The sequence below is a fragment of the Mesocricetus auratus genome, unplaced genomic scaffold, assembly GCF_017639785.1.
Source record: "Mesocricetus auratus isolate SY011 unplaced genomic scaffold, BCM_Maur_2.0 Super-Scaffold_6730, whole genome shotgun sequence".
Lineage (NCBI taxonomy): Eukaryota > Metazoa > Chordata > Mammalia > Rodentia > Cricetidae > Mesocricetus > Mesocricetus auratus.
In genome coordinates, this window is record NW_024429184.1 from 105880529 (window position 1) to 105903848 (window position 23320).

Sequence of the window (23320 nt, forward strand, 5' to 3'; positions counted from 1 at the left end):
GGGGTTTCTGTTAGATAGTCTGTGGCTCTTAGTGGGAGCATTGTCACCCCAGTGGAGAAACTTCATCTAACCTATATACATCCGCTTCCACTTATACTTATGATATCTAGTTTTGGATAAAGATAGAGAAACTTAACTTCATTTCATTTATCTAAACATTTTTCTCATTATTTTCTGTGGTCTCCAGTTCAAGTGATAGGCCCAAAGGATTTCATTAGAACTTTTTTCTTCTCAATTGAAATCCAATGCCCTTTGAATACCACGGAAGTTATTAAAAGCAAAACAGATGAATTAGAATGATGTAATATGCACTGGTGTTAATGGATACTGGATTGAGTATAGCATCAGCTCTGTCACTCAGTCAGTACTGTGGAGAGAGGCTGAGTCCCTTCACACCACATTCCCACCTCCCAAAGGGAATGGTGGAGTTGATGAATTTGAGCATTTCTTGGTCCAGTCCTTAGCTCTTCTCAATGACTTAGTTGTGATTTTGCTGTGAAGGGGAATGGAGAGATGTGGTGATGGTGAGCACTGTCCTTACAGCCCTTATGGGTTTTTGTCTGTTTTGTTAGATTGTAACTTCTATGAGGCTCAGTTTTTCTGTGTTTTAATCACCACTTTATCTGAGAATGAGTAGATTTAAAGCATGGTCTTTGCATTGGGTGAATTACTATTTTTTGTTTGTTTGCTTGGTAAACATGAAAACTAAATCCATGTTAAACATAATTAACATATTTAAAATAATTATTTTATTGTTTCTCTGCTGATTTTCTTTCCCTGGAAACTCCATGTACTATTGGTTGTTGAATCTGTCACTTAGTATGACTTTCATTTATATGTAAACATGCATACATACATACATACACACATATGTATATCTATTTATATCTATATCTGTATCATATATATATATATACATACGTACACATACATATGTCTTAAGTTGCTATGTCTTTTGGCAAATTTGATTTAGACCTTGAAACCATTGTTTTTCGTCTGGCCTACAAAGAGACCTTGATAATTGACAGCTGTATTCAAGACCTGAAAGAACTTGCAGAGCTGGTGATTATAGGTGCCTTCTAGCTGTCGCTTTGATTTCAGTGGGATTGTACTTCAATGCTTTGCCTAGGAGCACTAAGAGACAGACAGTTTTCCTTTGCAGGTTCCCTGTAGAAAAACGTCACCAATATGAAGGGGGAAAAAAGACACCAACTTCCTTTTCATCTGGAATTAATGTCATTAGCCGTGTCTGAAGAAGGAAGAGGAGGCTTGTTTCAGTTTCAATGGAATCAGGACTTTCAAAGTCTTTGAGCCGCTAATTCCTCCCCTTCCTTTCTGCTTTTCCACCTTTCCTCCAACCCCATGTCTGCATCAAAGCCACAACGCTGACATGGGCAGAGCAGTCTGAGGCAAAGTGAAGACTGAGCAGCACTGCTCCACAGAGCAGCTACACGCCTGTGACGGGGTTGGCAGTTGTCATCATGCTGGTGGCCAACATACCAGGAAGGGGGATAGAAGGATGACTTACTCTGGGAATGCTCTGAAGTTGTGGTACCTCCTACACCCTTCCTAAGAGATGAAATCATAGAAAGCTCAGATGCTGGAGAATGGAGCACACCGGCCTCAATAGTCTGAGGCCAAGCCAAAATTTCCTTTATCTAATTGAACATTTTTGAAAGAGCTTTGCTTGTCCATGGAGAACAGTGGGGCTGAGGACCCAGGTGTGGCATCTAGTTTGCTACTTAGGTTAAACATAAGCAGTATAAAACATTTGTAAATGAAATGTAGTAAAGAAAAGGGACCTAAAATGCCAGCACAGAAACATGAAGGAAATGAAGTCAAAACAAGTGATTATCTTAAGAAGCCATAGTTGTCTAAACAAGCAGGCAATTCTGGGCTTTTATGGGGTGGAAACTGGATTTTCTATTTAAAATGAAGATAACAGAGTGGAAGAAAAGGCTAACGTTACGCATGTTAGCTTGCACATTATAGAAAATGGTCTTTAAGAAAAATAGCTTGTCTTCTAAAGAGTAAGTTGCCTAAAAAGCGGCTCACACAAGAACAAAACAATATAAACATAACCAGCAACAACAAAAAGGTGAGAGTCTCAGCCATGACAAAGCTTGCCCCACAGACTTCTGATCTGCAATATGGTCATCAGAAAGTTGTAACTACTTGCTGTTTCGTCACTTTGGCCCTCTTCGGGATACTTTGGAAAAGGAGAAAGACAGTCAGAAGAGGCACTGCTGACTTGAAATCTAATGTCCTCGGGCAGAGGGATGCGCATGTTTGCTGTTGGTGTGAACCTCTGTGGTGTTCGGAAGAAGTCTTCATTTTAATCATCTTTTTGGCGAAAAGTGAGTCTTAGGTTGGAGGGAGTGTACAGATCATTGTAAGAGTCTTGGGGTAAGGAACTGGGTATCCATAACAGTGGGAGACGGCACAGTGGAGCAGCAAGGAGTTGGGGTACTATCATCACTGAGTTTAAAGCCTCATGGTTGCTCTTGGGCCCTGAATGATTACTTAGATTCCAATGATGAATTTTCTGAGATTGAGTTAGTGTGCAGATAATTTATTTGGTAGTGTCTGTGGCCTAACACCTGACTGGGGTGGTGGGCAGAAGTAGCAATAAACAGAACAAATGAAATGACTGTGTGTGTGGGGGGAAGGGGGGTGTCTCTGGATTTCATGGCCTTTCAGATTCATCCCAAGTTGAGATGGAAGGACCTTCACACTGAGCAGTTTCTCTGAACAGAGGGGGAGCCAGAGCAATTGAGACATCCCAGAATGACCAGAGCTGAGGGCCGTCTGTCAGCAGCCCTGCTCCCACTGCCAGGGCGATGCGGAGATATCTGGGTAGCCTGAGAATCCAACACACTTAGCTCCACTGTAGCTCAGCTCCAAAAATATTTTATTGAAGATTGACATCATCTGTACAAAGTGCTTAAATCTGCGTTCAGAGTAGAGTAAGCGTACAATGACCAGTATACATAAGGGGAGAAGGTCACTTTTGTAGGGTTCTTGAGTGGTTTCTACCCCTAGATAGCCTTGGAACTAATACTGACTCACTCTTAGCCTGCTAGGCTGGTCAGTGTAGGCTTACTCTGGCCTTGATTGTCAGTGACTACATCTCACAGGAGGTAGACTACCCTAGCCTCAGGTGGCTGCAGAGATGCTTCCGCCCATTGCTGGGACATATACTTTGCTCCCATTTGTCTTTAGCCCTCCCCTCACCTGCAGTCTGCTTCCCTGGCATTCCCCCTTTCTCTAATGGTGGCCTTAGGCAGGACAGCAATCCTAGGTAACAAGGGAAAGCAATGAGGTGACAGTTCCAGGCTACTCTTCCAGTCCCTAGGCTCTCTCCTGGTTTTGAGTTCTCATACCCACCCATCCAGTCTTTATACGCACTGTCCTAGTCTAGAACCAGAATGTAATGTTTATTTCTCTGTGGACAGCATGTTAGTGCTTTCATCTGACACCGTGGATTTTGTTTTAGCAGTGTTTTTGCTGTTGCTGCTGTTGTTTATTTTAGGTCAACCCTGTAGACCCTTTGTGGAGAACTCTTTTCCTTATCTCCTGCTACAGCTTGAATCTAAAATGCCTTTCACAGGCATGTTTTGACCAGTGTTCCCCAGCTGATGGCACTATTTTGGGAAGCTGTAAAACTTCAGGAGGTGTGGCCTAGCTGTTGGAAACAGGTCACTAGGGGTAGGTCTTTCAAGCTTTTACCAGTGAGTTTTTCATCAACTTGACACAAGCCAGGATCATCTTCAAAAAGGAGCCTCATTTAAGAAAATGCCCCCATCAGACTATCCCCCCCTAACAGGCCAGTCTGATGGGGGCATTTTCTTAATAAATAATTGATGTGGGAGTGCCAAGCCCATTGGGTTGTATAAGAAAGCAAGCTGAGCTAGCCATGAAGAGCAGACCAGTAAGCAGCTTTTCCTCCCTATCCCAGTATAACTTCCTGATTCCAGGTTCCTGCAAGCTCTGCCTTGACTTCCCTCCATGGTGGATGGACTGTGGCATGGACATATAAGCCCAATAAAGCCTTTCCTCTCCAAGTTGTTCTTAGTCAGAATGTTTTACCACAGCAACAGAAAGAAAACGATGACAAAGGTCACACCTAGCCCCTGGTTCCTGGCTCCATCACAGACTTCCACTGCCATGAACTGAGTTGTTTCACTTAGCTTTTCACACCACAATGGACTGAAGTTCTCTAAAACCATCATCCAAAAGAAGTCTCCTTTCCCTTACATTGCTTCTGAGTGAGAGGAAACTGAGATATAACCAAATACTTGCAACTCGGTGTGTGTCTAACCCAAAGCTGACCCAATTCTCTTCCGACTCAAAAGTTAGAAAGGCAGTGCAATGTTTTTCTCTACTATTTCTTTCTTCACAAATGCACTGATAGGCAAGCATCTGTAAATAAATGACTAATTCATTCTAAGGGAGGTGATGGTAAATAAATGACTAATTCATTCTAAGGGAGGTGATGGCAGTTAGTGTGAGAACCGGTATTCTGAAGGCACGTACAGCCTACATCAACACTGTATTTATACAGTAGGTGTGGTTGAAAGTTTAAACACCAACCCCCACGACCCATCAAGGCTGCTGGAAGAGCGGAACCTGTGGTCATAAGAGTGGAGAGCCATCCCTGATTCCCACTGCAACACTTAGGAGAGCAGGCCCTGCACCTCACCTGGGCTGCACAATAGGGCCAACACTGTTGTTAGCGCAGGTGTGGGTGAGCCAAACATAGAAGTTGTAAGCCTGGGAGTGCTATCTCCACTTTACATCTGGAGAACCAACCCTACAGCTGGCCAGTCCCAGACCCAGGGTCATGATTGGGCCTGTGCCAACATCCACCCAATCTATGTTCTGAAGAACGTGAAGGGACCTGACCTGTAGACCCAAAGCTGCAGGAATCTCCACAACACAGGGCAGCAGCAGGATGTCCAGGAAGAGTCGTTGTGGGGACCCACCATCGATCATGTAGTGGAGGTCAGGGGGCCTCGAACCAGACCAATGACTCTTTGAAACGAACACTTGCAAGTAGAGATGTACGGACAAGGGATACACGGCATGACCTGTTGGGTCGCACTGCAGCTTCCATGACGAGCTTTTTAAGGTTTTCCTTTTTAAATTTTTCCCTTTTTTTCATTTTATTTTCTTCATTTTTTCTCTTGATTTATTTTTTATTTCAGGGGAGTGGAAGGGTGGGGGACAGACAGGGTGAGATGAACAGGATCAAGATACATGATGTGAAAGACACAGAACAAATGAAAACAAATGTGAAATAGAAAACTTTAAAAAAAAAAGGGACGGAAAAACCATGGTGATTTGTTCATATCTGCTACCATTGTGTTTCTTGTGATGCCCCACAGCCTCCCAACCCTATCCCAAACATACCTGGGATCTGTTTCTCGCTGACCCAATCTGAGGAAACTGAACTTTTCTCAGACCTGACAGAGTTGTGATTGTATGTTGAAGTCATTTGGCATTAACTGGGTAGTATTCTGTGTGCCACACTTTTCTTTATTGTCCACCTTTGACATATTTATGCCTTATCAAATGATGTTACATTAAATTTTGCTAAAGGAAAAAGAGGGAAATTTAAAACACTTTTTTTCTTGATAGTTCTTGGTTTGCGGCACAAACTTTAAATCAAACATTTTAAATAGTTTATATTAGATGCAACGTATTACAGCCCTCTGATCTCTATAAGGGATTGGCTTTAGGACCATCTATGGAGATAACATCTGTATGTTCAAGTCACATGTGAAATGGCATATCATTAGCACATAATGTGGTATATCATGCAAACTTTAATCATCTCTAGACTGCTTATAATATTTGAGAAACTCTTACACTGAAATGTTCGGGGAATAAAGACAAGAAAACGTATACACATGTTTAGTACATATGTAACTTTAATTTTTCAGATAGTTATGGTCCACAGTGTCCAAGAATGTGGAAGTCATGGCTATTGAGGGGCAACTGCAGTATATGCGTTATGCAGGTGAGTGTGGGATAAGAGTGTAAGAAACTTGCAGTAAGTAGGTGCTCAATCAATGATGGCATCTATTAGCTGTCATTAGTTCTACCAAATCTGCACGACTTCCATGTCATTTGCTAGAGTGTCATAAGAGGTGGAGAGCCAAAATCCTACTGCTTTCCACAGTCCTCCCACTTTCTCTTCTTTGGGGGAGAAACAGTGAGCTACTCTTATTTATGAACTGGAAGGAGACAATGGCTATGGGTTTCCATTCTCTCTTTTTCCTTTAGAGGTGGACATGTTTGTGAAGAGCCTAAGATCTTCTGTTTTAGAGTTTAACGTGTCCTGGAGTGAATACATGCATCTAACCATAGAATTTAAATTTGTGAAGCCCATTGACCTACAAATAGAAATCACATTTTCCAATTTCAGGAAAATGGAGATACTGTGTGTATCTTATATTTTTGGTTGTGAGCCCAGCCTTTAATGGCTGAGCCATCTCTCAAGCCCTACTGTGTGTATCTTATTCTATCTCTCAATTCATTGAAAGCCTAGGTGGAGGCTGGGGATGTTGTTTATCAGTTTTCAACTCACCCTTAAAGCCTGGATGTTAGGTTTTGCTAAGTAGGGTGTTAATTCTAGACACAGATACATCATAGTAGATGCATTATATTCATTCAACAGTGTGTGTGTGTGAGAGAGAGAGAGAAAGAGAGAGAGAGAGAGAGAGAGAGAGATTCTTAGCAAGAGACACTGTTAGAAGGCAGGAATGAGATAGAGACTGTCCATTTAGGTAGAAGATTTTTATGTCCTCAGATGTATGACTAGATATAGAGGATGTGGCATTAATATACTATGCTCATGGGGCTATGGATCTGAGCTACAATACTGAGGGTATCACAGGGAAGTAAAGAGAGGCTAAACTAGTGGGCAGGATGGAAGAGTTTATGCCTTTTTTTCAACTCTTCCTCCATGTGTAATACTTAATGAGCTGCACTAGGATCAGTCTGACAGGGTGAAACATCGTCTGATATTCTTTCCATACCAAGATATGTACAGTGGATATTATAGTTGTATTAGTTGAACAGAACACTATAAATGAGGGATAAAGTACAGCATACAAAAAGATGGCAAAGCCATGAAGCTTGACTGGGTTTATTTCAGTGCTTTCTACTTGAGTAATCATGGGTAAATTACTTAGCTTTTCTCTGCCTCAGATTCCCACTCAAGAAACAATGTAATGGGCAACAAGGATGATTCTATTACTTGCATTGCAGCATTATGGTGAAGATGGGATGAGTCAGTATGAGTGTCTAACAGTGGCTGGCAGAGGGGTTCTCAGTACTTTCAAGCTCTTACCAGGAATGTGCATGTGGGCTGGAAATGAGATGGACCAGGAAGACAGAAAGGATGCTTCTCAGCTCACTGGAAAGCATTAGATGTAAAACTCCCTTCACGGTAATGGTGGGGACAGATAAAATTAATATCAGAAATGGCTTTTACATTGAGACAAAAAGTCCATTAGCGAAAAATTTACTCATTTTATCCCAGGTAGTTCTTTTACATTTACTTGTCATAGCTGGAAAGCTTCAGGTTTGCCTGACATCTGTGTCTGTTTTTGATAGGAAGAGATGATTTACACTTTCATCAAATGCTTCATTTTGATGAGTGGGGAGACAGGAGACCAAATAATTTTTGTTGTTCACTTGAGAGATACAGGTGTTTAGTTCAACCACTCAGTGTGATTGTGTTAGGAAGGTTAGACAAAATGTTTAGCATTAAATTTAATAAAAACATCTATCAAATGCCTGTAGCTACATAGATCTACACCAGACCTTATTCAGCTTATTTAATGTTGTTTAAACTTATGGAAATTATTTGCTGTTATTTGGTTTTATAGAGAAGAAATTAAGATTTAGAGAGGTTGTATATCATTCCACAGACACTAAGGTAGAACCTTCTGGAATTTGAGCTTGAGTCTTCAGTAAGAATTCTCGCAAGTTAGATAGATTTAATGAGGTCTAGTCATGTATAATCAGTGCTTTGTCCACTACTTAATGAAATTTGTAAATATGGAAAGTCACTAAGAAAATAGCATATCATCCATGATACCACAATTCAGAAATAGCTACTACTTAAGGTTTAGAATGTTTTCATCAAATTTCAGTCAATATTTTTTCTACGAAGTAAACATCTGATTTGTTGTTTTCAAACCCCCATTTAAATGATATACTATGAAGGCTTTTATGTTATTAAGCATTCCCCTAAATCCTGACATTAAATAGCTACATTGTGTCATAAAGATAAAGAGTCTCTATTGTTCAAGTTTATATTTCCATTTTCTCCTATTTTAAACAATGGTATCTTATCTTTGCATATAGTTCTTTAGAGATTAAAAACTACATTTATTTTTTATGTGCATGGGTGGGGGTGGGCCCACGTGTGCCATGGCTTATGTGTAGAGAGGTCAGATAACAACACGTAGGAGTCAGTTCTTTCTTTCTACCATGGAGGTACTGGGGATTGAACTCAGGCCAAGTACCTTATCTGCTCAGTTATCTCTGAACATAGTATTCCAGAAGAAGAGCACTTCATGAGAGGTTGCTCTTGTTATCTATTGGCTTAAAACAATTGACACTTGGTAGCATTGAAACAAGTATTGCTTTGTTATATCATGGACACCACTGGTTGATAAAGGACATGGAGAGAATGGAGGCCCACTGCTGGGACCTTGCTGGGTTGACTCCTTCCCTGGTCTTGGTATAGACTGTGGTTGTTCTTCCTAGAGGCAGCCCCGTCAGCCTGATGGCTTCAGTGCAACTGCACTTTGTGTGTGGATTTGAGAGTGAATATTCCAGTATTACAGGCAAAGGTATGGGGGCTTCGTAAAGGGCTTTGGAGGTCATGCGTGCCACTGTGATGTACTCTAATGTCAAAGCAGTTACCATCCCCACCTTATTTAGGAAGGGAAACAGAACGCCATCAGTCCATAAGATGGAGTTCCAAAGAACAGACAGTCACATTTGAGAAGTGTCAGCAATGATAGAAGCTACTTTCAGGATTTTGGCATTTGCTACCACGTTGACCCCAAAAGATGTCTAAATTGCCTCTTTCCTAGTGTTTGCTGACCATGCACTCTGATTACCTGGTTATTACAACTTTGAGGGGCATTCATTGTGATATATACAAGATAGGTGACACTCTGATTTCCAGGGTGAGTACTGTGAAATCCTACGCATTACTGGTCACTTGTCAAAATTTTATGTGATTTTATTTAATTATATGCTTATTTTTCTGTTAGAAGAAAACTGCCAAAGCTTACAGGTGCTGTTTATAGAGTAAGACAAAATCAAGTTCTTATTCAAGATTGGGTTATTTTGCAACCACTCCTTAGCAACTGTAATCAGTAGGCATTTTTAGTACTGTGTTCAAGGTGCTTTTGCCTTGTTTGTATTTCTGACTCTGCGTTATCTTTTGTTTGCAATTCTGATTCCATTTTATCTTAGTCAGACAAGGTAAGCTCTTGGACCTTATTTTCTCATCAGCAAAGTATCCACAAAAGCTTAGACAAAGGCTTACTACATGCTAAGTATTCTATAAATATTAGTGATTATCCAATTTATTTTAAAATTGAATTTTTAAAACTAATTTCTTCTGTGACCATTTTCTATGTGTATATGATACACTCTTATTTCCCTACCAGTCCTAATATTACTGCTGTCACCATGACCGGCTCTGTATGTTTCAGTATTCAGCTAATTCCTTCTATTACTGATTTAGAACGACCTGCTGGTGATACTAAACTGCCTGATTTACTTTACTTGTCCTGGTTGCTTTGAGAAAGATTTCATCTTTGGTGTGTGCTTAAGTTTCTGAAAGGAGTAAGTCACTTAACAGAGCAGGGTGGGTTCTTCAGCAAGGTGGGGAGGGAGGGCCGGCCCAGCTGAGACAGCTACAGGATGGGAAGCTTGGCAATAATCCCCACCTTTGATTGCCATGCCAATAAAATTAGCAAGTGTGAAGGAAAAAATTCATTTCTTTGTAAAACTCCAGAGACAAAACTCAATTTGATGGTTTCCTCTGCCTTTTTTCATTTGCCTTTCCATCCAAAGAGATGGATGGAGGTCCGAATCAAGCATTATTGTGTGCACTGTACTGTAGCAATAATGAAAGAAAAATAAAACACTTTTCTTTTATAGGTTGAGTCACAGAGGATTTGTGCTGCTTCCACTCAGGACAGCTGTTGAGATAAAAAATCAGAAGCTAGCACCAGGTGTGTGTGTGTGTGTGTGTGTGTGTGTGTGTGTGTGTGTGTGTGTGTGTCTGTCTGTCTGTCTGTCTGTCTGTCTGTGTGTGCTGGTTGGTGGGGGAGAATTGGAGGCTGACTCAGGTCCCAGGCTCCACCACTACCTGTGAGCCTTGCCCCTCTCTGGTGTTCATTCATTTTAGATCCTCAAGGGGGTGTTGGAGGACTATGCACTGAGATATGGGGGTGGGGCAAGGCCTTGTTGGCGCCATGCTCACTCTCCCTGGGGGCACAGGAACAGTTGTGTCCAAAGAAAGCTTCTTTGGCTTCAGCCCAGCTGTCCCCGTGTGAAGGCTGCCACTGCTAAAGTTCCGGATGGGCCACTTCGGGGTCCTGTCTCACTCCTCTGATCACCCTGTGAAATATGAGTTGGGGCACTTTTCTGTGACAAATGCCTGCTCGACTGAGCCCCCTTTCAGGCATCCAGTGTCAGCACTTGTCGAAAACAGGCATTGTGGCCACAGCAGCTAGACAATGACAGATTCAGACTTCTGGCCAGACTGTCAGGGGAGTTTCCCCCTCAGGTCTGGGCTTGTCACAGGAATGCCTGGCCAAATCCTTCCAGGGCTTTGGGCTGCACCTGTGCTTCCAAATGTCAGTGGTTTGAGAGCCCACTTCCCACTGTCCTTCTCAAGGTCAGCTGGCTGGGGCGGGGGAGGGGGAGCCCCTGAGTTGAGCCAGACTTAGGTCTGGTGTCCTTTGCCCAGTGCCTTTCACTGCCAAGGGATTTCAGACTTGTCAAAGAAAGGATCGGAAGAGATATTAGTCAAAATTCTCTGTGGCAATAATTAGTTCAGACAAATTTACTCATTTGAAATATCCTTTCCAGGTCCTCTTATTGGTCTTGGCTGGGTAGGAAAGGAGGAAGAACAAAGCCAGTTATGGGGGTAAAAAGAAATGCTTCCCAGTAGCGCCTGCTTCTGAGATGCTGCCAGGCTAGGCCATGTGGCTCTCAGAATGAGGGTTTATAGAAGCTGCAATCTGACACACCGACTTCCATTCGGCCTACAGAGCATGTTTGTTTTTAATGGAACTTGATGGTAATAGGTAGAATTCTGAAAAATCTGTAAATGAATCCTGGCTTCTCTTCGAAAACTGAAGGAAAGACAAGTTCTGGATTTGTCTCCTTAGGCTGAGGTGAAGATAAACCCAGTCCTTCCCCTGCTCACTTTTAGAGGGGCCCTGGTTCTGTCCTGCCAGCATCCTGCCCTGCTCTGCTTTACAAGGCCAGCCTGCAGCTCTAATTTCTGCCACATGGGCGATGCCTGCAGACTTCTGAGTTCTCGATTCTGGTATAAACACCATTCACTTCTGCCCTTGATCTTGAGTGAACTCTATTAATCCATCCCTTAATCTCCTCTCAGCAATGGGATAGTATGTGACAGCCCCACTCCAATTTTCATGACTTAAATTTGGTTAACAGGGAGATGGAGTTAGGAATACTTCCTGTTCCAGAGACACAGAGAGACTAGGTAAAAAGGAGAGTTAGCTGTGGGGACCCAGATCCCCCTGGGAAGGGGAAAAAGAAGAGATTTTGTGAATGAACTGAGGGCAGGTAGGGATGGGATCATGAGCGATCAGGATGATCAATCAGGTTGTGGTAGGGAGAAGAGGAGGAGAGTGCTGAGGGGAACTGCTGGGGGCACATTTTGAGCTGGGCAGAAGCCTGTAGCAGGAGAATCTCCCAGGAGTCTATGGGGAAGGACCCCAGCTTAGGCTCCTAGCAATAGTGGATAAGTAGCCTGAACTGGCAGTCTGCTGTGACCACATTGGTGCCTGGCCCAACTGTCATCAGAGAGGTACCATACACCAACTGATGGAGGCAGATGCAGAGAACCACAGGGAAACATCAGGGAAGTTCCAGAATCCAGCTGAGGAGGAGGAGAAAGTAGTGTAGGAGGCAGAGGGGTTAAGGAAACCACGGGAAGGCTCATACAATCAACGTAGACTCGGGGCTCACAGAGACTGAACCAGGGAGCCTGCATGTGACTGACCCAGGAATTCTGCACATATGTTATATAGCTTGGTCCTCTTATGGGACACCAAATAGCAGGAACAGAGGCTGTCTCTGACTCTTTTACTGGCTTTTGGGGCACTACTCCTCATACTAGGTCACCTTGCCCAACCTTAACACATGGGGAGGTACTTAGTCCTACTGCAACTTGATATGCCATGTTTTATTGATACTCATATGAGCTCTGTCTTTTCTTGGCTGGAGACAGAAGAGGAGGGCATTGCTAGTGGGAGAGGGAGAATGGGGGAGGGAGACTGAATGGGGCTGATTGGGGGAGATGGGGGATAGGGGTGCAGAAGGCTGTGGCCAGGATATAAAATAAATTGAGTAAAAATTTTAAAGAAACTTAAAAAAAAGAATACTTGCTGCTCTTGGAGAGGACTGGAGTTTGGATCCCCACACCTATGTCAGGAGGCTCACAATCCCTTCTAACACCAAGCCCAGGGGATCTGTTACCCTCTCTGGCCTCTGAGGCATATGCACTCACATGAATCAATTGCACCCCCCACCATATATAGGTATTAAAAATAAAACTAAAATCTTTTTAAAAATTCAGCTAGTAATAGGAAATAAAAAAGTGGTTCAGGTTGTAGCTATTGCCAATCTTTAGTTCTTGACCTTAGAGGTTGCTGTAAATGATCTTTATAACAAGTTTGAATGTAGAAACATTAGTCAAGGCCCGATCTCATTTGAACTTACAATTAGGGTTCTGTGCTGTTCACATGACCATCTTTCCATGAATGAGAAAATGAGCCTCTGAGTAAGAACCTTTCTCAACCTTTTGAAGTTGAAATTAAGGGAGCCAGGAATTGTATTTTTGTGAAATGTCATTGCTTTTCAAAAACAAATGTTCTACAACAAACTGTCCCATCAGTGGAACCCTATAGCTCCATTTAGGCTAAAATTCAAGTGTTGCTAAGTTAAGAATATGAGTTCCATTGAACAGGCTGCCTTTGAAATTGAGAAGCATATACTTCAGAGTATTTTATAGCGAATGGGAATATTTGTCTTGAACTAAAGTACCAACTCATATACTTCTCAGTTCAAACAAGTCATTTATTGATTTCAATAATGAAAGTAATCGAAGCACACTTTTGTGGGTTTTGTATGTGCATGTACTACCATATTCAACTCTCTCAACAGTCACATAAGACAGGTACAATTATCACCTCTATAGATGAGAAACCCAAAGGAGAGAGGTGATGATAGGAGGCTTGAAGAAACTCCCAAGTAGACCAACAGGTAGTTGGCATGAGAACTATCAAGGCAGTTTAGCTTGTTGGCTTTCTGACCTTTGGTGGATGTTAGCAAGATGTTGCTCTCACCAAACAGTTATGTAGCAGACAGAATCTCTCTGTTCTTCATGGCCTAATACCAGAAACACTCCATCAGGACTTATCAGGACTCTCATGGATGATCTGTTAAAACATCACTGACCACTCAAATAGCTGTGAGTAACTTGATATTTGTCTTAGTTAGGACTTCTATTGCTGTGAAGAGACACTGTGACCACAGCAACTCTTATAAGGAAAACATTTTTAAAAAAGTTTTAGAAACACTCCTATCCATATCCATCTCCCATCCCCTCACCCTCCCATCCTCCCCTGCTTCCTACCAACCCCCAACCCACCCACCACTCACTCCCCAGGGATAGTGAGACCCTCCATGGAGGATCATCAAAGTCCATGACATCATTTGGGGGAGAGCCCAGGCCCTCCTTTCCATATCTGGGCTGCAATAGTATCCCTCCATAGGGAATGGGCTCCCAAAGTCCATTTGTGACATAGCTTTAAACCCTGGCTCCACTGTTAGAAGTTCTGTAGACTGCCTTGGACTCCTAGCTGGCACCCACCTTCAGAGGGCTTGGTTCAGTGTAATGCTGGTTCTCCCACTTTTATGACTAGGGTCTGCAGGCTCTCACTATGTCAGGTCAACTGTTTCTGCAGGTATCTCCAGTTCTGTCTTGGTTCATTTGGTCATCTCTCCTCCCTCTCTGCAACTGGATTCCAGGAAAATGGCTCAGTGCTCATGTGTGGATGCCTGTCTCTGCTTTGATCAGCTACTGGATGAAGGCTCTAGGAATGGTATCCAAGAGGTTCTTGTCCCCCTCCCCTTCTTTGGGGGACCATGAGTTTTTCACTTTGGGTTCTCCTTTTTTCCTAGCTCTTCTGGTAGTATAGATTTTAGGCTGGTAATCCTTTTCTCTATGCTTAAAAATATATATGAGTGAGTACATACCATGCTTGTCTTTCTGTGATTGGGTTACCTCACTCAGGATGGTTTCTTCTAGTTCTACCCATTTGCGTGCAAATTTCAAGATTCCATTGTTTTTTTTTTCCATTGTGTAAATATACCACATTTTCTCTATACGTTCTTCAGTTTAAGGGCATCTAGTTTGCTTGCAGGTTCTGGCTATTACAAACAATGCTGCTATGAACATAGCTGAACACATGTCCTTGTTGTATGAATTGCATTCTTTAGGTATATACCCAGGAGAGGAATTGCTGGATCTTGAGGTAGACTCATTCCCATTTTCCTGAGAAACCACCATACTCATTTCCAAAGAGGTTGCACAAGTTTGCACTCCCATCAGCAATGGAGAGTGTTCCTCTTTCTCCACATCCTCTCCAGTATAAACTGTCATTGGTGTTTTGATTTTAGCCATTCTGGCCAGTGTAAGATGGTATCTCAGAGTTGTTTTGAGTTGCATTTCCCTAATGGCTAAGGATGTTGAGCACTTTCTTAAGTTTCTTTCAGCCATTTTAGATTCCTCTATTGAGAATTCTCTATTTAGATCTGCACTCCACTTTTTAATTGGATTGTTAGATGTTTTCGTGGCTAGCTTCTTGAGTTCATTGTATAATTTGGAAATCAGCCCTCTGTCAGATGTGGGATTGGTGAAGATCTTTTCCCATTCTGTGGGCTACCATTTTGTCTTGCTGACTTTGCCTTACAGAAGCTTCTCAGTTTCAGGAGGACCCATCTATTAATTGTCCATCTCAATGTCTGTGCTACTCGTGTTATATTCAGGAAGCATTTTCCTGTACCAATTCGTTCAAGGGTACCTCCCACTTTCTCTTCTAAGAGGTTCAATGCAGCTGGATTTATGTTGAGGTCTTTGATCCATTTGGATTTATGTTTTGTGCATGGCAATAGATATGGATCGATCTGCAGTCTTCTACATGTCTGCATCCATTTATCCTAGCACCATTTGTTGAAGATGCGTTCTTTTTTCCACTGTATAACTTTAGCTTCTTTGGCAAAAATCAGGTGTTCGTAGGTGTGTGGTTTAATATCAGTGTTTTCAATTCGATTCCATTGGTCTACCTGTCTACTTTTGTACCAATACCAAACTGTTTTCAGGACTATAGCTCTATAATAGAGTTTGAAGTCAGGGATGGTGATGCCTCTGGACATTGCTTTGTTGTACAGGATTGTTGTGGCTATCTTGGTTTTTTTTTTCTACATAAAGTTGAGAATTGTTCTTTCAAGATCTGTGAAAAACTGTTTTGGGATTTTGATGGGGGATTGCATTGAATCTGTAGATTGCTTTTGGCAAGATTGCCATTTTTAATTTAATGTTGATCCTACCTATCCAAGAGCATGTGAGATCTCTCGATTTTCTCATATCTTCTTTAATTTTTTTCTTTAAGGACTCAAAGTTATTACTGGACAGGTCTTTCACTTGTTTGGTTAGCGTTACTCCAAGATATTTTATGCTCTTTGTGGCTATTGTAAAGGGTGATGTTTCTCTGATTTCTTTCTCAGCCCATTTACCATCTGTATATAGTAGAGATATTGATTTTTTTGAGTTAATTTTTTATCCTGCCACTTTACTAGGAGATATCTGGTAGAGGTTTTTGGGTCACTTATGTAAACTATCATATCATCTGTAAATAGTGAAAATTTGACTTCTTTTTCAATTTATTTCCTTTGTTGTCTTATTTATCTAGCTAGGACTTCAAGTACAAGTTTGAAGAGATATGGAGAAAGTGGATAGCCTTGTCTTGTTCCAAATTGTAGAGGAATCATGTTGAGTTTCTCTCCATTTAGTTTAATGTTGGCTGTTGGTTTGCTGTATATTGTATTTTATCATGTTTAAGTATGATCCTGCTATTCCTGATCTCTCCAAGTTTTTTATCATGAAGGGGTGTTGGATTTTGTCAAGGGATTTATCAGTATCTAGTGAGATGATCATGCGTTTTTTTCTTTTTCAGTTTGTTTAGATGCTTGATTACATTGATGAATTTTTGTGTGTTGAACCATCCCTGAATCCCTGGGATGAAGCCTATTGATTATGGTGGATGATTTTTCTGATGTGTTCCTGGATTCAATTTGCCACTATTTTGTTGAGTATTTTTGCATCAATGTTCATGAGGGATATTGGTCTGTAGTTCTCTTTTTTTCTTTTTTCTTTTTTTGGTTTTACAAGACAGGGTTTCTCTGTATTGCTTTGGAGGCTGTCAGTCCAGCCTGGCCTCGAACTCACAGAGATCTGCCTGCCTCTGCCTCCTGAGTGCTGGGATTAAAGGCATGTGCCACCACCGCCCGGCCTGTAGTTCTCTTTCTTAGTTGTGTCTTTGTGGGGCTTGGGTACCAAGGTAATTGTAGCCTTGTAAAAAGAGTTTAGCACGGTGGGTCTGATAAGATACAGGGGTTATTCCATTTTTTTTGTATCTGTGGAGGTTTGCTCTGTTGCTGAGTATGTGGTAGATTTTAGAGAAGTTTCCATGTGGAGCTGAAAAGGTATATTCTTTTGTGTTTGCATGTAATGCTCTATATGTGTCTGTTAATCCCAATTGGGTCATAACTTCTGCTAGTTCTTTTGTTTCTTTGTTAAGTTTCTGTCTGGATGTCCTGTCTAGTGGTGAGAGTGGAGTGTTGAAGTCTCCTACCACCAGTGTGTGAGGTTTTATGTGTTATTTGAGCTTTAGTAATGTGTCTTTTACGAATGTGGGTACCTTCCTATTTGTGACACAGATGTTCAGAATTGAGATTTCATCTTGATGGACTTTTCCTGTAATGAATACAAAATGCCCTTCTTCATTTCTTTTGATTGATTTCAATTTGAAGTATAATTTGTTAGATATTAGGATTGCTACAAGAGCTTGTTTCTTGGGTCCGTTTGATTGGAAAATCTTTTCTTAACCCTTTACTCTGAAATAAGATGTGTCTTTGACACTGAGATATATTTCTTGTATGCAGAAGAGGGATGGATTCTGTCTTTGTACCCATTCTGTTAGCCTGTGTCTTTTTATAGACAAGCTGAAAACATTGACACTGAGGGATATTAATAACCATTGATTTTTGTTTGTTTTGAATTACTGGTGGTTGTGTTATTGTGTTTGGATGCCCCGGCCCCCCTTTTTTTCTTTTGGTGTTTGGTAAAGTGGGATTACCTATTGCCTATGTTTTCATGAGTTTAGTTATCTTTGTTGGATTGTAGTTTTCCTTCTAGTACTTTCTGTAGGACTGGATTTGTGGATATGTATTTTTTAAAATCCTGTTTTGTCATGGAATGTCTTGTTTTCTCCATCTATAGTGATTGAATACTCTGCTTGGTATAGTAGTTTGGGCTGGCATCCTTGTTCCCTTAGCATTTGTAGAACACCTACCCAGGATCTTGTGGCTTTCATAGTTTCCATTGAGGAGTCAGGTGTAATTCAGATAGCTCTGCCTTTTTATGTTACTTGACTTTGTTTGTTTTGCTGCTCTTAGTATTTTCTCTTCATTCTGTAGGTTTGGTGTTTTGTGTCCAACCTATTTGGTGTTCTGTAAACTTCTTGTACTTTCATAGTCATATCCTTCTTTAGGTCGGGAAAGTTCTCTTCTATGATTTTGTTGAATATGTTTTCTGTACCTTGAGCTGTATTTCTTCACCTTCTTCTATACCTATTATTCTTAGGTTTGGCCTCTTCTGGATGGCCCACATTTCCTGGATATTTTGTGTTAGGGATTTGTTGGTTTTGAGATTTTCTTTGGTTGATGACTGTATATCCTCTAGTGAGTCTTCAACACCTGAGATTCTCTCTTCCATCTCTTGTATTCAATTGGTTAAATTTACATATGTAGTTCCTGATCATTTACCCAGCTTTTCTTTTTCTTGCCTCTCCTTATTCTGTGTTTTCTTTATTTTTTCCATTTCAGCTTTCAAGCTTTGAACTGTTTGAGATATTTCCTTCACTTGTTTGGTTGTTTTTTCTTGGCTCTCTTTAGATTCTTTAAGAAAGATTTATCTATTTCTTGAATTTTTTGATTTGTCTTTTCTTTCATTTCATGTATTGTTTTTCTTCTATTTCTTTAAGGGATTTTCTCATTTCTTCTTTGAGGGTCTCTATCATCTTCACAAAATAATTTTTAAGTTCTCTCTCTTCTGCTTCATCTGTGTTGGGATTTTAAGGTCTTGCTGGTTTGGAGTTTGTAGATTCTGGTGGTGTCATATTGATCTTTCTATTGCTAAGTGTGTTCTTATACTGTTGTCTTCCCATCCCTTCTTTGAGTAGGTGCAGGTGGGATCTCTCTGTCTCCTCTGGCCTCCTGGTGGCATATATGGGCCAATACTTCTGTGTCTGCAACTCTGGATGGTCTGGCTTCTCCTGGTACTCTCCTCATTCATGCAGAGTTCAGTGGGCCAAGGGGGAGCCAAAAGTGGGGTGTGGCAGGACTCTCTTCCTTCCTGTCTGGACGGGTCACTGGATCCAAGGAGCAGGTCCAGGAAGATCGAGGGAGGGGGTGATGGGCAGGAGTTGGGGCCCGAGCTTACCTGAAGTGGAGTGCGGCAGGTGTTGGGGGCAAAAGTGGGGTGTGGCAAAAAGGAAAACATTTAATTGGGGTAGCTCTCTTACAGTTCAGGTGTTCAGTCCATTATCATTATGATGGGACATGGCAGATTACAGACAGACATGGTGCTGGAGCAGTAGCTGAGAGTAGTGCATCTTACAGGCAACAGGAAGTGGTCTGAGTGTCACAATGATTGAAGTTTGAGCAAAAGAGACCTCCCAGTTTCCTCCCACAGTGACAAACTTCCTGCAGTAGGGTCACACGTACTTCAACAAGGCCACGCCTCCTAATAGTGCCACTCCTTATGGGGCCATTTTTTTCAAACTGCCACATTGTTCAAAGTTTTGCAATTTTGTTTTGGGACAGGGTTTTGCTACATAGTAGAGTCATACTTTGAACTTGAATCCTCTGGCCTCTGCCTCGTAAGTCAAAGGTCAAATGTAAGCACTGCCTCACTGAGATTTGGGTATCATTTTTTGAAATAATAGTTGGACTATGTTATAGAAATCAATATTGTGTATCACTGATCATGAGAGGAAAATTGTTTTGATTACCTTATTTAACCACAGTAGGTTTATTGTTTTAAGTCTGACTTGGTAGACCAGGTGAAACATTTGAGACTTGTATGGGATCTATTCGAGATGAGGAAAGTTATCCTAGTGTGCCCTTATTGGTTGTTGTGTGTTGTTACTTATGGCTAATGGCTAACTGTATTCTAAAGATACAAATGGAAATATAAATAAATAATGTGTTTTTAAATTGTGTGGTATCCTACTTTGCTCTGAGCATTAATCACCCCTTTGTCCTATGCATTCAAACTGGATATATTACCCACCCAACTTAGCAGCTGCTCTATTGTTGTGAAGCTATACAGTGACCAAGGCGACTCTTAAAAAGCAGAATTTAATTGGGGCTTGCTTACATTTTCAGGGGTTTAGTCCATTAACATCATAGCAGGGAGCAAGGGGCAAGCATGGCAGATATGGTACTGGAGAGGAATCTGAGAGATAACATCCTGATCCACAGGGAGGAGGGAGAATGGGGGCCACTAGGCCTGGGCTTTAGAAACCTTAAAGTCTATGCCCAGCAACACACCTCCTCCAATAGGGACACACCTACTCCAAGGTCACACCTCCTAATCTTTCCAAAACCATCTATCAACTGATGACTAAGCATGCAAATGCTTGAGCCTATGGGGGGCATTCTCCTTCCAACCACCACAGCAGTCTTCTTGTTTATGGGAGGGACTGACAGCAGTGCTTGTGTTCTAGCCCCCTCCCAGCTTAATAATGGCTCTTCTGTGCCAGAACAGTGATACAAAGGAGGTACCAGGGCATAACATATGAGGTCAGTGGACTCTGTACTGTGTGATAATGATGCAAAGTGCATAGGAACCAACACAGTAGGAATAATTCGGTTTCAGAAATTCACTGGGGGCCTTGGAACGTATCTCATGGATACAGGGAACTACTCTATGTCTTCTCTATTCCTGCCATAAGAGAGAACCACACTTCCTAACCTGAAGTGAATAAATCATTTCATATAAATGGGAAATGCTAACATCCTGATGGCTATCTTAGAGGAAGTTTTTCATATTCTCTCTCCTTCCTGCCCCCCTCACCCATTCTTAGGATCAAACTTAAGGCCTTGTTCATACTAGACAAGTGCTTTACCACCACACCCTTCATAAAAAAACAAAATTTTATTGCCACTTATAAATTATCAATAATAGTGGGTTTAATTATGAAATTTTGGGGGTAGCTCAATTATTAAGCTTGCTTAGGGAGGACGATAAGTATTGACACCTTACCAGTGGGTATGCCACTAAAGAAAATATCTCTTCCTTTTCTGTCAGCAATGAACTGTATATAAATTCTTAGTGAGGGATAGGGTACCTTGAGCTCTTCCCTATTCTATGACAGGTTGTTGATGGACCCAATCTTGGGTAGACCTTGTACAGATAATCACAACTGCTGCAATGTTAAGAGTACCATGACCAAATCATGTCTAGAAGACAATATTCTACAACACCTCATCCTTTCTTTTGATTCTTTCACTGTTTCTGAACTTTCTTAAGTGATGTTTCCTGAGCTTTGGAAGGGCTTGTATAGACGTCCTGCGTACTGCAAATGCATGGATGCAAATAATCTGAGATTGATAAATATTGATTCATAGGATACCGTTGTATCCAATATATTATTTATTTCATGGGTTGAATATGTGATATTTGCAGAGTATCCTTGATGTTCTTTTTATTTACTTATTCTTAGCACTTTGATCAGTTATGTTACTGGTGGTTATTTTATTATTTATTTAAGTATGTATGTATATATATTAAGTATATATGTATGTATATGTATACATGTGATATGTATGTGCATTTGTGTACATGGTGTATCTACACAAGTTGTAAAGTCTGGAAGAAGGCATTGAATCCCTTAGAGTTAGAGAAGCAAGTAGTTATGAACCACTAAATATAAGTTCTAGGAAATGTACTCTAGTCCTTTGCAAGAGCTGCAAGAACCCCTCATCTCTGAGCCAGCCCCACTGCTAACTGGTTATTAGCAAGAATGTTTGTTCATTCAGCATCCAGTCATTGACCATTATTGAAACACCACAATTGTGAAAATAGACAGGAACCTATCCCTGCCTCTGAAAAGACGAAATGTAAATAAACGACTTAACTTTAGAAGTCTCTTGCTAGCATTTTCTCAAAGTTTTATCGTCTATTAAACGAATAAGGACAGAATCATGAGTCAGTGCTAAATAGTTTCCTATTGTATTAGACTTTCTATTACTCATTTTTTTTAAAAAGTGACCAAGAGCAATTGTTCAGCTCATAGTCTGTCATTCATGGAAGTCAAGACTGGAATCGGGAGGCAGAAACTGATGCAGAGGTCATGGAGGAAGAGTGCTGCTTATTGGCTTGCTCTCCTGCTTTCTTATTCAACTCAGGATAATCTACCCAGAAGTGACAGCACCCACAGTGAATTGGGTGCCCTTGTACATTAATCATCTATGAAGAAAAGTCTCCACAGGCTTGCTCACACGCCAATCTATTTGGGACATTTTCTCAATTGAGGTTGCCTTCCCCAAATGACCCTAACTAGTGTCAAGTTGGCAAAGGGTTTGTCAGCACACCCGGTTTAACAATGTCTCCTTAAGGAAACAGGACATGCCTGTTTTTTAATTGAGAAGGTGCCCATGCCCTGGAGCTACTTCACATTCAGCATACTCTGATAGTTCTTAGTTTTTCTTTTTAAAAAACCTTTCCAGCCAATATATACATTTACCAAGAAATACTAAAAGTTTCTCATAAAATGACATATTCACAGACTCAAAACCAGTGTGACTTCTGCTTAACCAGGACCTTGGACTGAGGGCTTGTTGTCTAGCCTTTTTGTCATGGTGCTCAATATCCAAGAGAGGCAGTTTGAAGGTTGGAAAACATAGTTTGGTGTGGAATTCAGAGTTGTCAGTCTATGGTCAGTTGGTTCCATGGATTTCATGTGAGGAGAGGCATCATGGAGGAAAGGGCGTGGTGGAACTGTGCTGCCGACCTTAGTGTAGCTGGAGGCAGAACAAGAGTAGGAAAAAGGATCCAGGGACAAGATGCCCTTCAGAGGCATGCCTCTGGTGACCCACTTTCTTTAACCAGCCCCCTAGCCCACCCCAACCTCTGTGTCAGGCAGTTTTTGTCACCAAGGAAGAGGGACTCTCAATTGGAGAACTGCATCCATCAGATTGGCCTTAGTCCACTGTGGACAGTGCCACCTCCTGGCTTGTGTAAGCAAGGTAGCTGAGCAATCTAGGGAAAGCAAGATAGTGAGACCTCCATGGCCTTTGGTTCATTTCCTTCCTGTAGGTTACTACCTTGAGTTTCTGTCTTGCTTTCCTTGATTATGGCTGTACCTGTACCTTGTAAGCTGGTTTTGGTTAGTGTTTCATCACAGCAATAGGAAACAAGTGAAAGCAATCTTCCAAGAATGTTATCAAGCTATGAATTCAGCAATGGAACAACCAACTGGTAATTCCAATTGTCAATCATGATTAGATCAACAAGCTGGGCACTTCTTTCTTCAATACCCTTGGCAGGGGGCATGTCAAATCTAAACTACAAGAGAAGGCATTGTGGAAGGAGGAGCCTCAGTGCAGGACCAGACTTGGAGGAGACCAGCAAGTAGAGAATCTGGGTCTTTTTGAGAGGGCCACCAACCAAATC